General features: G+C 40.0%; 1 protein-coding gene and 1 long non-coding RNA gene across 11 annotated transcripts in view; one reads left to right on the plus strand and one right to left on the minus strand.

Annotated features, from left to right (window-relative positions):
• Positions 1-6,570, plus strand: part of LOC140640953 (uncharacterized) — a 42,971-nt gene extending 36,401 nt beyond the window's left edge. Inside the window, exon 7 of the long non-coding RNA XR_012037547.1 lies at positions 6,321-6,570. This is a non-coding gene — a long non-coding RNA (uncharacterized lncRNA). The remainder of the gene's footprint in view (positions 1-6,320) is intronic.
• LINGO2 (leucine rich repeat and Ig domain containing 2) overlaps positions 1-15,310 on the minus strand; it is a 1,123,953-nt gene extending 1,108,643 nt beyond the window's left edge. For 9 of the 10 annotated variants that reach the window (XM_072841607.1, XM_072841608.1, XM_072841598.1 and 6 more), the window contains exon 1: positions 14,661-15,310. The gene's annotated coding sequence lies outside the window, so the exon portion shown is untranslated. Of the gene's footprint in view, positions 1-13,790; positions 13,930-14,660 lie in introns of those variants that run through there. The other variant, XM_072841603.1, reaches the window with a different exon arrangement.
• Between the last annotated feature and the right edge of the window lie 1,409 nt (positions 15,311-16,719).

Here is a 16,719-nt window from a genome sequence, read left to right on the forward strand (position 1 = left end):
TGGCCAGAAGAAAATATATTTCTTCTGTCATGGAAAATGAAGCCAAATAGTCCCACTCCCTCTGAGAAAAACATATCTTTCTGTTTTGATAGGTTATGTTATACTATGGTAACAAACCAATTATTTTAGTAGCTTAAAATCACAAAGATTAGTTCTTACTCATGCAACATAATTGTTTTGTGTCAGTGATGGGCAGACATTGAAGTTTTCATGGCTCAGGATGACACAACAACCATCATCTCTAAAGTTCCTGACTGCAGTGTCAGAAGGAAAAGATCTCTAGAGACTCTCACATCAACTCAGCCTATCAGTGACACTTGTCAGTGACACTTGTGACTTCTCACAACTCCTTAGTCAGAGGGCCTAACCTGACCATAGAAAGCCAGGAAATTCAACCCTACCATGTGCTCAGGAGGCATAGAGATTTTTGATGAGTAACATTAATGTCTACCACACCATCCTAAGGTAAAACAAGGAGTCCATCAAGCTCTGAGGAAGTTTACTGAAGGTTATATTCACATCAAATAAATCAGACCTCACCTTCATCTATTCTACTTTTTGGAGATTCACCCAAGTAGGAGCCAGAAGCAGCCTATTTGAACAGGACAGAAAACATGGGAGTCAGGTAGAGAAACACAATTTCCCCTTTTCCCCACAACAAATGACCAGGAGAAAGCTAGCCACAGCTAAGTTAGGGAAAAACTTTATCATTAAATGAATTTAGGACTTCCTTTTATTTTAATAACTTTTTTCAGCTTTACTGAGGTGTGATTCACAAACAAATATTGTATATATTTACATTGTACAACATGATTATTTTATGGTATGCAATGTGAAGATTTGTTTTTTTTTTTTGAAGATTTATTTTGAATTATACTTAGTATACAATGTTTTATTAGTTTCAGGTGTTTAACATATTAATTTAGCAAATTTATACATTACCCAGTGCTGACCACAGTAAGTATAGTTACCATTTGTCGTCATACAATGTTATTATAATATTATTGACTATATTCCCTATGCTGAACTTTTCATCTCTGAGATTTATTTATTTTATAACTGGAAGCTGGTACCTCCCCTATATCTATTTTGTCCATCCCCTACTCACATCTCCTCTGGCAACCACTAGTTCTCTGTTGTTAAGAATCTAGTTTTTTGTTTGTTTGTTCAGGATTTCCTCATTAATTGAATAGAGTATAATAGAAACAAGACTATTCACATGATTAGAAGTGATCACAGAACATTTTATTTTCTAATAGTAAATAAATAAGATATGAGACCTATCTGGTATTTTATTCATGACCAAGAAAAGGATTAACCCCATTGAGCAGGTATAAATGGAAACTAGTAGAGGCAAAAGGGATAAACATTCATTTGCTTAAATAAGAAATACATTTAAAAAAAAAAGTTTCTGCTAGGTAAATGCATTTTAGTAAATGGTAAGGTCAGAAAGAATATAAGAAAAAAAAAACACTTCAAAGTGAATCCAAACAAAAGCAAACCTATCAAAATATCTTTAGAAATTCAGAGAAAAAAAATATCACATATGACCAAGACAATCTCAGAAGCATTAAGATAAAAAGCTATTTCGGAAATGAGAAAAAAAGTTTAGAAATCAAGCTAATCTACCCTAGAGTTTTTATCAGAAACATAAAACCAAAATTAAAGCTAAAAATGTTATGAGAATCTGATTTAAGTCAAAAATACCTAGGAAAATGCTCCATCACAGCAAAATGAATGGCAGAAAATCTGATTAGACTGTATCATTGGCCAAATAGGAATGCCGGGCAGAGACGAAAAACATAATTTATTTCCAACAAACTAGATTTAGGCATAGAGTGATAACCCCTTAAACTATCAGAACACATTAATAGTGGGTCTCCCAGGGGCAAACTACTATTAAATCAGTAACTATTTGCTCTTTGAATTTTTCTCTCAGTGATCTAGAAAGTACCAAATAAGAAAACAGGAGAAGACAGGATACAAGTGTTTGAAGAGGTCAAATGTTCAAAATAAAAAAGTAAAATACAGATTATTTTATGTAAATTGGCTGTAATTTGAAGTGAGGGTAAACACTAGTGTTTACTCAGTGCAAAAAGAGTTGTTCAACAATCTTCAATCCAAGTGTAAATGACTACATGAAAGTCAACAAGTGATCCATCTACAGCCAGAGTTTAAACTGCAATTATTCAATCTGTATTAGTATCTTTGCTTCATAATCTATTAGCCAAAATTGATATATGAAAATTTGATGATATTAATTTAAAAAGGGCAATAAAAATACAATAGAAAAAAATGAATTTCAAGTTGATTTATTTTGGTTTTGGTTTTCTGTATTTTGTTTCTAAAAGCAATATACATTATTGCATTAGAGATCATTTTACCAGAGGCTTTTAAATATATATTTAATTCTATCTAGAACAACTTCATTTGTATAGGTACTGAGTGTACAAGTTTATTTTCACTTATTACTTATTCTATTACCATAACCTCCATATAAGGTGTGTGGGGCAGAAAAGTGTTATTACACCTATTTCACATTAGGAAATTAAGACTTAATGAGGTTAAGAGATTGTGTGAAGTCCAACAATAGGCAGTCAGTGGCAGAATCAGGATTTGAAACCAAATCTTTAAACTTTTAATCATTGTACACTACCTTCTTTACCAATTGGGAATAGTGTTATGATGGTTTAGGATATAATTTAAAACTGTTGAGAAGCCCAGGTGGCTCAGCAGTTTAGCGCTGCCTTCAGCCCAGAGTGTGATCCTGGAGACCAGGGATCAAGTCCCGCATCAGGCTCCCTGCATGGAACCTGCTTCTCCCTTTGCTTGTGTCTCTGCCTCTATCTCCCCCTCTGTGTCTCTCATGAATAAATAAAGTCTTTTAAAAAATGTCTACAATATTCTAAAAATCACATTTCAATTCATTCCAAAAAATATTTAATAAAACCTGACCATATTCTAAACTTTAAAAAAAAAGTGACAAATAAGATATAATTTTTATCTTCAAGGACCACGTGGTTTGGAAAGATACATAGAACAGTGAAAAAAGTAATATATTTTTAAAACACATATAATAACAGAAGCTTGTAAAAGTAGAAAGATTGTATTTTGTCTGGGGCTTCTGGAACAGTTTATTGAGAATATGACATTAGGCTAGTTTTCAAAGGATGAATAGGAGCCTGCCTGGGTAATCCGGAAAAGTCTATTTCAGGTAGGGGGTTCCCAATGTGCAAAGCCAAATAGATATAGGAAAAACTGCAGTTTTATCAGTAAGTACTAGATTATTTTACTTTTAAATACTGTTTCCAACATCTCAAAACTTAGCATGAATTATTAATTAAATTCATTAGCACTTTATTCTTATACAGTAATTAGTATACTTAATATCTCTATATTCTTTCTTCTCTCACAAAGACAGCTAAATGGTAAGATGGGTGATTATCCCCCCCTAAATGCAAATAACTTCTCTGTTTTTCTACTTTTACTAGTGATAAAACAACTGATTATCATCCATTTTCTAAAGCTATAATTTTAAATCATTAATTTCTATTGAATCAAACTGCACATCCTCCCTTGAACTTTACATTAACATAATCATTGAACCTTCTTTTCTGACCTTTGTTCCCCTCATTCCTCCCTCTATAAAATCCACAGTAGGTGCTCCTGTAGATGGATAATCAGAAGCAGAAGTTCCAAGTCCAACAGGACACATACCCAATATACCTCTACTCAACGATTACTCAGACCAAAGTATTTTGCTAAGCTACAGAAGCATCTATAATAACATGCAGAATTCATTTCATTTCATACTTCACATTAATTTTATCAGCCTCATTCATACATATTTTCAAGGATAATGAATGACAAAGTAATTCATTTTTTTATGCTGATTATAGTTTCTCTGCCAAAGACATACTACATTTTTGTTGAAAGTTTATGTAGTACTCTGCAAGATTCTTGAATACTGAACCAACCATAAATACTTTCTTCTTGATTTTAGCATCTACAAAGTAAGATCATTAACATATGAATATGTTCTAGACTGCTCTCCTGGTAATCTCAATCAAAAAGTTCTTTAGCAAAGAAAGGGCAAATAGAGTGCCATCAATCTAGTTTAGTTACATAAAATGAGTTTTTATGGAAAACAATAAAAAAAAATCAATTCAAACCATGTACAGAAACACAAAACAATCTGCTAAAGGTTCCACTGCTGAACGATATGTTAGACAATTACTTGGAGGAGATATGTTGGAAGGCGTGTATCCAAGACACAGGTAAATAAATGGATTAGATAGCTAAGTCTCCTCACAGAAAAGATGCAAGGGAGGAGTATCTGTGATGTGTATATCTGCTAGTACTTTCTTAACCCACACAAGCTGACTCTTGCTTTGCTGCCTCAACTCTGACACAAAAATAAGTTCTATTGTCCCCCTGTACTAGGAATCCCATTGCATCAATGTTACTAAGTCTTGTGTGATTTTGCTTAAGATGCTGAGATCACAGGAAGCAGTGCAATTGTACAAGGTATAACATTGTGTTTTAAAATTCCCATTTGACATCTCTTTTCAAGTCTTTTGCGGTTCCTGATTTACTAATCCTCTTGCCTCTTACCCACATAGTACCCAGTCTTATTCTTCTTTCATTTCTTGTACAACATGGTTTCCTACTTTGAGAAAGGAAGCACTTTCACTTTGTAAATTATCATATTTCTGTAACACTGAATCTTCTTATGATGCATTTTACTTTCCTAATCAGAAAAAAATATTTAAAGTTACATATGAAGAAATATATGCTTATGGGGCGGCATCTGGGTGGCTCAGTTATTGAGTGTCTGCCTTTGGCTCAGGTCATGATCTCAGGGTCCTGGGATCTCAATCCTGAGTTGGGCTCTGTGCTCCCTTTCTCTCTGTGTGCACTCTCTCTTTCTCATAAATAAATTAATAAATCTTAAAAAAAAAAAGAATAGCGTATGCTTTAACTAACTGTGAATCTCTAGCATTTAAGGTGAGGAATTTATTGGGACGCCTGGGTGGCTCAGTGGTTAAGCGTCTGCCTTGGGCCTCAAGACATGCTCCCACGATCTAGTCCCACATAGGGGTCCCCACAGGGAGCCTGCTTCTCCCTCTGCCTATGTCTCTGCCTCTCTGTATCTCTCATGAATAAGTAAATAAATCTTAAAAAAAAAAAAGATGATGCATTTATTTATAGTAGGTGCTCAATGAATACTGTTGATGATACAAAAATTATTCAAATGAGAGAATCATGTAACAACACAAGTAGAGTTAGTGTGATAGGAAAGTAGAGTATGTATATTCTTTCTTAAACAGTGGATTGGCAAGTTACTGGATATGAAAGGAAATAAAGTGAAGTAGGAAAGAGAATGGTTTGAATTAGTTTACCATAAACAAAATTCTCTACTGAGCGCTCACTAGGTACCAAATACTCTTGGAAAAATCTTCCTATCCCTCTCCTAACCCTCATAAGTAAATCTATGCCATTCTACTTAGTTTCTTTTACACATATAACACAATTTCTCATTAATTTATTTCAGTTTCATATAGTTCTTTCCCACATTAGCCTGTAAGTTTCTCAAAAGAAGATTACAGGGGCACTTGGGTGGCTCAGTTGTTGAGCATCTGCCTTTGGCTCAGGTCATGATCCCAAGGTCCTAGGATGGATTTCTGCATCAAGATCCCCAGAGGGAGCCTGCTTCTCCCTCTGACTATGTCTCTGTCTCTCTCCTTGTCTGTCATGAATAAATAAATAAAATCTTACCATATATATATATATATATATATATATATATATATGAAATATCTTTTCTCCACAGATAACATATATCCAGAGCATATCCCAGTGTTTAACACATAAAAGGTATATAATAAATACCTGTTGAATATATCAATCAATCTACCACAAAGTATTGTTCTACAACTACACTGTTCTTCTTAATCTCTACTAGAGATTTTACTACGATGTATATAAAAAGTCACAACATTCCATTTACCTTCTTACTAAATTAGCAATATAGAATTCATTGTATAAGTAGTCCAAAGTTTATTTAACTATATTCCCATGGAATATCTGCGTTTGTTTTTTTTTTCAGTTCTTCAGTAAATAAGCACTTAAGTCTGCTGCTGCTTCCTTTGCAATCTGTCTGCCTTTTTGAGTCTTTTTCTTGCCTTGATTGTTTTGAATTTCCAATATAACATTAAGTAGAAGTGATGAGAACAGACATTTTTACCTTGCTTCTCAGATTAGAAGAAAAGCAGTTAGTCTTTCACTATTATTTTTTAAGATTTATTTATTTATTATAGAAGCAGTGGTCAGAGGGAGAAAGGAGAGAAAATCCTGAGCAGACGTCATACTGAATGCAGAGCCCTAGGAAGGGCTCTATCCCTTGAGTCTGAGATCGTGACCTGAGCCAGCAGAGTCAGACACAACCAACTACACCACCCAGGCATCTGGATCTTTCACCATTAAATATCATATCAGCTATACACCTATTGCAGATTAAGCTTATTGCAAGCTGTGGAAGCTCACTTATATACCTAGAATATTTGCTAACGGTGTTTTCGAGAATAAATGTTGTTTTTTCCTCATACTTTTATTGTAGCTAATGAGATGATCATATACTTTTCTTTTTAACTCTGTTAATAAGGTAAACTACACAGATTGATTTTCTAATGTATAACCACCACTGCATTTTGGAAATGAACCCAACTTGGTCATGATGTATTATCTTTTTATGTAAATTTGATTTATATTTGCTAAAGTTTTATTTATACTGTTTACATTGTGCTTATGAAGAATACTGGTCTGTACTTTCCTTTTTTAATAATGCCTTATCATGGTATTGTTATCAGGGCAATGCTGGTGTCATAGGATAAGATGGGAAGTGTTCCCTTCTCTACAATTTTCTAGAAAAGACTATGTATAATTAGTATTTTTTCTTCCTTAAATGTTCAGAGATTTTATTAGTGAAGTCATCTACTAATAAACCTCAAGGTACCTGGGGTTTACTTTGTTGGAAGACTTTGGGTATTGTTTTGTCTTGAATTGTGGATATTTATACAACTGCATTGAGATATAATTTATTTACCATAAAATGTACTCATTTTATGTAAACTATTCAATGACTTAAATATACAGATTTGTGCAACTATCACCACAATCCAATTATGGAACAGTTGGCCCACCCCAAAAGACTTCCTTGTGCCCATTTGCAGTAATTTATCATCCCCAATCCTAGTGCCTGACAAACACTAATGTACTTTTGAATTCTATGCATCTGCTTTCCTGGACATTTTGTAAAAATGTAAGTACCCACTTTTGTTTTTTGTGTATGGCTTCTTTCATTTAGCATAATGTTTCTTAGGTATTACTCCTGTTACAGCACATATAAGTATTTCATTCCATTTTATTGAATATTATTCTGTGGTATGGATATACCTTATTTTTGTTTATCCACCCATCAGCTGATTAGGCATATGATGGTTTTAACTACAAATACAATTTCTTCAAAAGATATATAGCTAGTAGGTTATATATTTTTCTTGTGTATATAAAATAGATCTTTATAGATTTGTGAGAGCATTCCTGAAGATAAATTCCTAGAAAAGGAACCATGAAGCCAATTATTATGAACACCTGCAATATAATAGATATTTAAATAATATTTACATTTCACTCCAAAGGGGTTGCATCACTTTACAATATTTCCAATGATATATATAAGTGTCTATTGTCCCAGTCCATTTCCAATATAGGAAATCTATCATTGTTTACATCTTTGTCCCAACTCATCAATAAGCCTATCTCACTCTTGCATAAATTTGCATTGCTTCAATTATTAGTAAAGCTATATCCTTATTGCTTATTTAAATTCTATTCACTCTCAGATCAATTTCCTCCCCTCTTTATGAGTACTCCCCAGGCTACTCTTACCTCACTCTATCCTGAATTGCCTGGCTATAAAACTCTTGTAGTATTATTCTATGTAGTCTTATGAACAATAGATACTTGATAAGAATTTTCTGAATGGGTTGATAGACTATTCTTTGTTAGCTTACCATCCACTTTTTACCTTCTCTCTTTAACAAGATCACAAGATCACAAGATTCTTAAGAACAAAGGACAATTTATATACATCATTAAACCCTGAATATCATACAGAAAACCACTTTAACATTAATAAATATGTGAGTGTTAACTGATGTGAATTTAACTAACTGAGGCCAAAGGTAGGGTTTTTCATTACCTGCAGTGAAATTAAAGGCAAACCATAAAGAAAAACCATTTGCGATCCATATCACCAATGGGTGATAATCAAGAAAATACCTACACAAGAACCAAAAACTGCTTTTAGCAGGAGATCTATAATATATATATATATATGTGTATATATATATATGACATATTAGAATACATACAATATACATACCAGAATATATACAATATAGACTATATTATCTAATACATCTAAAATACTAATACAGAATATATTGTAATATATAATATGTATATGCTATATTATGTATAATAGAATATATAAAACACAGTACATATGAAGTATAGTATACAAAGTATATTTAGAGAGAGAGAGAGAGAGAGACAGAAAGAGAGAAGGGAAAGAGAAAATATAGAAAAGCCCAGTAAAAAATAGTTGAGAAGATACAGGCTCCTTCCCTTTGACAAATGAAGCCCACTGTTTCAAAATCAACATTTATCACAAGGCACTGTTGTTGGCTCCCCTGGTATACCAGAAGCAATACAGTTTTTATGCTAATTATTTCCCTTCATGCTGGCTACTAGATAGATATCTTGCAGCTAACCATAGTTACATTATAATAGAATGAGATTGTATGAAGACACAAAATCCTCTTATGCAGTCCAATTTAGAATCCATTTCAAAAACTCTCTAGTGCTATACCTAGAAACTGAAATGTGCTGAGAATCTTAGATTTTTGCATATATTTCTGTTACACTGAAATTTGGTTGAGTTTTGTGAAAACAATATTTTTTATAGATAATTTGATATTATGTTCTATTATATCTGCAATAAAAGTATAATTTTTAGGCTAGCTTCCTAGGTTTACATTTAGTCATATTAATATTATTAGAGAAAATATACTTGTAGTTTATATTATCAATGAAAGTAAAATTCTAGGGAAGGAAATGGTATCTGTTTTATCCTTACAGCCAGTAAAAATAGGTTATTCTTAATATTAACCAGTGAATACATTTAGAAAAGCAACAAAATTTATTCTAGTCTCAAATCCTAGCAGGCCTCATATTTTATCAAAAGAGCACATAATTATTTCAATGGGGCTTTTAAAATTTTATTCAAATAAATGAGTCATTTAATATCTATCATTTACTTTCTTACTAATTCACCTGATGAAAATAACTTATAAATAATATAATTAGCATTTAATAAAATAGGACAAATGGACTATCAGCATTCCTTAGAAAACCCCATTGTAAAAACTAAGATATTGTATTAGTTTTGTGTCCAACTTCACAAATTAAACCCCTGAATCAACATTTCAAAGCCAAATATTTTTAAAGTGTTCATACAAAATTGGTACTCACCTGAAAATAATCAAATCAATGACAATTGCTACTTGCATTCCATTAAGTATACACAAGAAACTTGTAAAATGCCTTAAAAATGGGGGGAGGGAGGGTGGGAAGTCCATTTAAATTTTATTATTCAAAAATATTTAATCTTCTTTTTTCATTGTCATAGTGCTTTAAAAACAGCCCAAATGCTCAGACTGATTTTTATGTCTCTCACAGTAAGCATCGCATAATTAGTGCCATATTAATTACTTTGAGAAAATCATCTCATACATACATATTAATTTAAGTTTTACTTTCATGACACTTGTTATTAGCCCCCCCTCCCCACCAGGGGGGACAACAACTCTCATCAAAGACATTTCAAAATCCATGCTTCATTACAGAAATTTTACAGATATTCTTTAAATATACTTTTTTTTTTTAAGATTTTATTTATTTATTCATGAGAGACAGAGAGAGAGAGAGAGAGAGAGAGAGAGGCAGAGACACAGGCAAAGAGAGAAGCAGGCTCCATGCAGGGAGCCCAATGTGGGACTGGATCCTGGGACTGGATCCTGGGACTCCAGGACCACGCCCTGGGCCAAAGGCAGGCACTAAACCACTGAGCCATCCAGGGATCTCCCTAAATATACTTTTCTATCAAGTGTTACAGAGCCTGATATTTCCTTGGCACCTGAAGGGGTTTGTATTGTTTTTCAAAACTTAAAGCTAGGAATGGTCAAGTTTTAAAGAAAGTATATAAATAATAATTTTCTCCATTTTACAGAATCCCACACTAAACCTAGAAAAGTAAGAGAGTTTTTCAAAAGTGACACCATTAGTGGTAAGAGAGAAGTAGAATTCAAGTATTCTAAAACCAAATCCAGTGATTCTTCTACTTCTTTATGCTGCCTCCTGGTGGCACTGAACTAGTTTCTCTTGGGAGATTTTTGTGTACTAGATGGTCTCCCTGAGGATGTTTAAACACTAGTTAGCAGCTTTAAAAATAGTTACATTTACTAAAGACTTAGATGGAGTTAAGGGTTCCCTAAAATGGATTACTAATTTCTTAATAGGTATACATTGACAAGTGTAACTCAACTATATGCCTAACATGAACATTTCAGATTTGATTACATTGGCCAATTACTCATATGGAGAAAGTATGAACTACACTGAAATAAGTCACTCAATGCACAAATGCACCGTATTGCAAGGCAGTCCATCTACCTCCAGTGACTATTATCCATTCTTGTGAGGAAACAAGGCTCTGCAACCAGACACAAAAAGCACCCATAAGTAAGAGAGAACCATCAGCTGATGACCTGTGCTCCCTAAAGAATCAACTCCACGTTCTAGCAGGCTTCCTCTATATAAAACTAAATAGAACAGTCAATATTTTAAAATTACTTCCCACTTAAAAATAAATTATGGACTGAAATTTGTAAAATCACTATAAATTGCCATGGATGTCTTTCTGAAGGAAATATTTAACCGAAAGAAAGAGAGAAAATGAAAGAATGAAAGAAAAAAGGGAGGGAGGGAGGGAGGAAAGGAAGGAATGAAATTAGGGAGGAAGGAAAATATATAATAGAAAAAGATTTTTTTTTTGAATTTTAAAGGATTGCTGAAAGAAAGAGATACATGCAGTTAGAATGAGTAAACCTTTTGCCTCCTATTTAACTTCTCTCTCCTATCCTCCTTTCATTTCCTTATAAAACATCTTTTTTCAGTTCAGTTGATTTTCTTTCAGGAAATGTGATCTTTTGTGATTAGATACTTCTTAAAGTTCTTTACCATGAAGTAGCTCCTAAACTATAAAGGGAAGGGGCTTGGTGACACAGTTTCTCATCAAAATTATAAACGGAGTACCCACAGGATGAGGGTTATGACAAAGAGGGAAACATTCATGTAAATTCAGAGAACTTTTTATTTTCAAGCTCGCAACCTGCTTCATAGATAAATCGCAACCAAATTGGAGGATCAGTAACTGGCAAGCCTTTTTTGTTTTTTTTATTTTATTTTTTTTTTATTTTTTTATTTTTTTGCATATAGTGACCTTCTCTCTTTGTACTACAGGAAAACATTTCCACCTAGAGTCCTTTCACAGAATTTCCAGAGACCAAATGAAATCAACCATAATGACTACCAGAGTCAGATAATAATCAGTTTTTAATTGAAACATCAAGTCAATTCATTTGTGACAACATCCTATCATTCCTTATTCTTGACATGAAGTTTCAGAGGACTCAAAACAGTTTTCAGGTCCATGGCATCTAGGGAACATTCCAATGTATGGTCTCTTTTGAAATCACATTTACCAGAAAGAAAAAATAATCTTTAGGATCCTAAAACTGAATTTGAGGTCACATACCAGACTCACTAGTTTGATTCAATTAATTGTCTAGAAACTCAACATTTTTTATGCATCTTACACACAGATTCCTAATACTAACAGATCTTCTTCTGGCTTCAGAGGTGTCTTCCAGAATGAAAACTGAGCCCTTATTATGGATTTGTCTTGGGTTAATTCAACAAATAAATAATTTGTGTCTGTGCATACAGGTAACTATATTTAGATTAGTAACTATTATTTTGTCACAAAATAAAATTCCTTCCACGATTTATTTTAAGAACATTAGCTTTCCTTTTTGAGATTTCAACAAGATATTTATTCTTATCTTCTACACAGAGCTCTATCCAATGAATTCATTTAATGACAAACTTTATATAAATCTTCCTTGAGATCATGCTATGTGTATTCTGGAACAAAAAACATCAGTAAATTGGCCTGCTTTCAGTTCCACTAAATTACACTTATTATCCTATGTTAATTCACATATTTACCTTGATCAAATATAATAATATCCTACACATACATGATAACCGAACCACTTTAGTCGTCATTAATAGGCAACCCATTCCATTTAAATTTGTAGGGTGAAATACCTGGCAGTATGTCACAAACCATTTTAGTTTTCAGCAGTAAGTGCTTCATTTTTTCCTGCCTCACACTCTTAACTGTATTGGAAGTAGTGCAAGCTACAGGATGATGATGGTAGTAACTAAAGAACATTCCCTTCTTTTAAAATGCTAACCACTGCTTCATCTCTGAAAAAAATATTTTGCACTTTTAGCATGTGGCCCAGTATTTCACAAACGCTGGATCTCAGCTTTTATTCAGTATTCCTGGGATATTCCATGCCCCATCATATTTTCTGCCTTCCTTCACTATTATTCTGCAGGAGGCTTAATATCACAAGTGATGTTTCTTAAAAGCCACCTTTGGAGGACTGAAATTTGCATTACTGAGTATAAAATGACCACATATGGTATGCAGAAACACAACACAGCACAATGGAAATTACGTACATTTCCTGCTGCCTGGCACACACGGTGTAATCATGCCAAGTACACCCAATACTCACTCTTTGTGTGTGTGTGTGTGTGTGTGTGTGTGTGTGTGTGTGTGGCCTAGACACAACCATCAAACATATTCTGTGCCCACCGTGCCCAAGGCAATATCTGGCAGAAAGGATTTCTGTTGGTGGCTTGATCAAGGATTATGTCAAAGACAGTGTGAAATGTGAAATGAATCAGACTTCATCAAATAATCTTGAACTCCAAGGCCATTTCCCAGCGCTCCCCCACCCACCCGCCCGCCCTACACACAAGCTCAACTTCACCCTCCCTCCTCCCCTGATGTTCCGGCCCTGACTTCCCTCTCATTCTTCTCTCTCTCTCCCTCCAAGTCTTTCAGCAGCTTTGCTCCGTTCTCAGAGCCAATCCCTCGGGAAAAGAAATCGGTAAAACGCTAGATGGTGAGACCTCATCCTCAGGTGAAAAGGGCAGGGGCGGAAAAGGAGAGGGTGTGGTGCTCTTCGCCACACCCCGCCCCGGACTCGCGCACTCTGGTCCCCCGCGGCTCGGGGGAGCGCGGCAGGTCCCCGGGCTCGCCTCGGAGCAGCCCGCGCCCAAAGCCAGCCCCCCGCACCCTCTGCAGAAAACTTCCCTTCAAGCAGGCACATATTCAGGGGAGGGGGGTGAGATTAGCGATTAGTTCGAATCCACAGTCCGCGGAGCTCCACGGAACACGACGGAAAGGCGCCTTCAGCCACGGACCCGCCAGACCCGCACCCTCCACTCCCTCCCACCACGGGGGTTTGGCGGAGGAGGCGCGGGGAACCGCGGGCCGAAAGGGGAGCGGAGGAAGAGGACGTTACCTCCCGGGACTGCCCTCAGGGCGCGGGCCAGGGTCGCGTCCTCCAAGTGGCTCCGAGCTCGGCCCGGCCTCGGACCCGCGTCCCCCCGCGGCTGTGCGCTCAGCCGGCGGGCGCACCGGGACTCGGGCTCCCAGCGCCCGCCGCGGCCGGCTCGCCTCCCCCGCCGCGCCCGCTCCGCCACCCCGCGGGCACGCCGGCTCCCCGCGCGCCCCCCCGCCTCCCGGCGCCCCCACACCCACCGGCTCCGCCGCGCCCGCTGGGAGCCTCTAGCGGAGGCGGAGGGAACCGCAGCGGAGCCGCGGCGCCCGGGCTCCGACGCCCGCTGCGCGGAGCCAGCCAGGCGGCGGCGTGGGCTTCGCGCGCCCGGCAATGCGCCCGGCAATGCGCCCGCCGGATGCCGCCGCCCCCCCGCGCCCACCTGCGCGCGGCTCACCTGCCGCCGCGTCCCGGCGGCGTCCGCCGATGCCCACAGCCTCCTGCGGCCTCCAGGGGATGGGTCTAAGTTGCTAGCGGGGTTCAAAGATAAAATCTCGCCAGAAACACACACACACACACACACACACACGAATCCACGCTATAAATCAGCCGGCACAGACGACCCAGCTCCATACGCATTTCCAATCGGTTCCCAGAAGAGTGAGGTCAGGACACCCGCACACTCCCTTCGGCGGCGGCCTCCCACCTGGGCACCGGCCGCCCCCTGACTTGTCCGCTCCGAGCCTTTCGCGCGGGTTGAGCAATCTGGTGGCGACGCCCGGGGAGATCATCCTAACTTAGCTTAACCCCACGCCCCAACCCCAACCCCAACCCCAACCCCAACGTCTATTTTAAGTTATTCTCCTCCCTGGCAGCGGCTTTGCTGCCTCTTACCTTGAGACGGTATTAATTCTCGCCCGTGTCCTTAAAATCCAAAGCCAAGGATGCGCTGCACACGAGTCCGAGCTTTTCCTTGACCCCCGCCCCCCGCCCCTTGAGCCTCAGCTCTGCCGGCGTTTCCTTCCAAAGGGATCCGGAGGTGATGGCGGTTTTAAAAGCCCTCGCACTGGAGGCGCCTCCAAATCTTCACGCCCGTAGGAACGGAGACGCGGACAACCTTCCTGGCAGCGGAAGCCTCCCAGCCAAACCCCTCCTCGGTCAACTTGGCTTTCTATTTAATTTTCTTCTTTAACCCTACAGGCCCATCAGTCCCCGGCAGCAGGCAGGGAAGAAGCTCCTATTCTCAGTTGTGGCCGCTCCTCTCTTCCTCTGGCTGAAAGCCCCTCCCCCTATTCTCCCCTGAATTTGGAAAATCTTCTACCTCCCGCTCGGATTTAGGTGGGGACGAGGCTGAGAGGTGCTGGAAGAAGAGCCACGCCAAGGCACGGCCTCAGAAATCCACCTCCCCGGGCAGCCCTTGGCGAAGGTGTCTGCTCCGAGGAAACTTTGCGGGGAGGAAGTGGCGGCCGAGCGGGGCTGGGCAGGCCGAGCGCCAGGTGAGGAGGCTGCGAGGACGAGGGACGCCAGGCGGGCGGCGGGCTGCTCGGTCCCGGCGGCCGAGCGCGGCGCGCGGGCTGCGCACACACACCCCCGCGCGCGCGCACAGCTCCGCGCGCACGCCCAGCCCCGCGCCCGCAGCCCCCGGCCACTGGCTAGCGCGAGTCGGGCGGCGCGAAGACCGGCCGGGGCGCCCAGGAGGGATGCCGAGGACGGGGAGCCCCGATCGCTCCTCGCCGGTTAGCGGATTGCTGCTGCCCGGCACTTCCTCACTGCCTGCCCTCAAGCCCGTCCGGCCGCCTCTCGGGTCCCTGCCCTCCCTGGCATCTCGGGCCTCTGCCTCTTTTTCCTTGACACCAGTTATTCTCCGGGGACCCTTCGTTAAGTCGCCGGACTAAAGATTAACCCGGTCCCCATCTCTCCACCCTCCAGAGTCACCTCCGCCCCTCCGATCGCGGAGCGAGCCTTGAAGTGGCTGCAGCTGCTAGCTGGGGAGCTGAGGGGCTCCCCGAGGTCCTTCGAATAGAGGAGCCTACGCATCTTCTCCTGGATACACGATCCCACTCATCCCCCCTTTCCTGCCCACTCCGTCACGTAGCACTCCCCCCCCCCCCCGAGGGGCCCCTGAAACTCTAGTCGATTTTTTTTTTTTTTTTTTAAGAAGGAGCTGCCTAGGGATTTGTGACGCCTGGCTTTGGGAACTGGGCTAATTTACTATCTACGCTTATATTGTAAACTGGACGGTAGCAGGTGAACCGCTCTGCTCGAGAAAGGGGAGGGATTTAGGAGTCTGGAGACTCAGCCCCTTCAGCTGCCATTTCCAAGGTTTTGCACCTAGAGTAGCTGTCCAAGTCTCGGTCTAGCTCCCGTCCCAACTTCTTGGTCTCCCCTGAAAACCAGGAGGGATCGCTGGGCGCCGCCCCAGCTGGGGAGCCCCAGGCAGGAGAGCCTCCTCTCTCAGAATTGTCCCAGGCTCATTCGCTGCTCCCGGCATAGGAGGCTTCCAGCGGGAGTTTGTCGTTCCCGGACTGGGCTTCTGGAATTGCTCACCAAAAGTAAACTTTTACCCTCTGTTTGCCTGTCTGTTTGCTAACCACGGCTCGCCTCTGTGCTCTGGGAGGTCGCTACACCAGCAGAGCGTTACTCTGTCTTCCCAAGGGCTCACGAGGCTGAGAGCTGCTGTGGGTTTTTTCACTCCAGGGCTTCGAGGACCTCTGCAGCTGGGGACCTGCCTGCAGAAAGCACAAAGTTGCGCAGCGTGGAGATAGCGCCGGGTCCCCTTGCTCCCGCGCGGGGCGCGTGGCTCTGCCCGGGACTCCATTCAGACAGCTCTCTGGAACCGGGGCTCTGGACCGCCCTGCGAGTTCCCTCCGAGTTGAAAGGTGTCCGACTTTGCAGGGAAGACGGCGCCAAGAACGCCGAACGCGCGGTTGCCGAGGCGCAAAAGTGGAACAAG

The sequence above is a fragment of the Canis lupus genome, chromosome 10 (assembly GCF_048164855.1).
Source record: "Canis lupus baileyi chromosome 10, mCanLup2.hap1, whole genome shotgun sequence".
Taxonomy (NCBI): domain Eukaryota; kingdom Metazoa; phylum Chordata; class Mammalia; order Carnivora; family Canidae; genus Canis; species Canis lupus.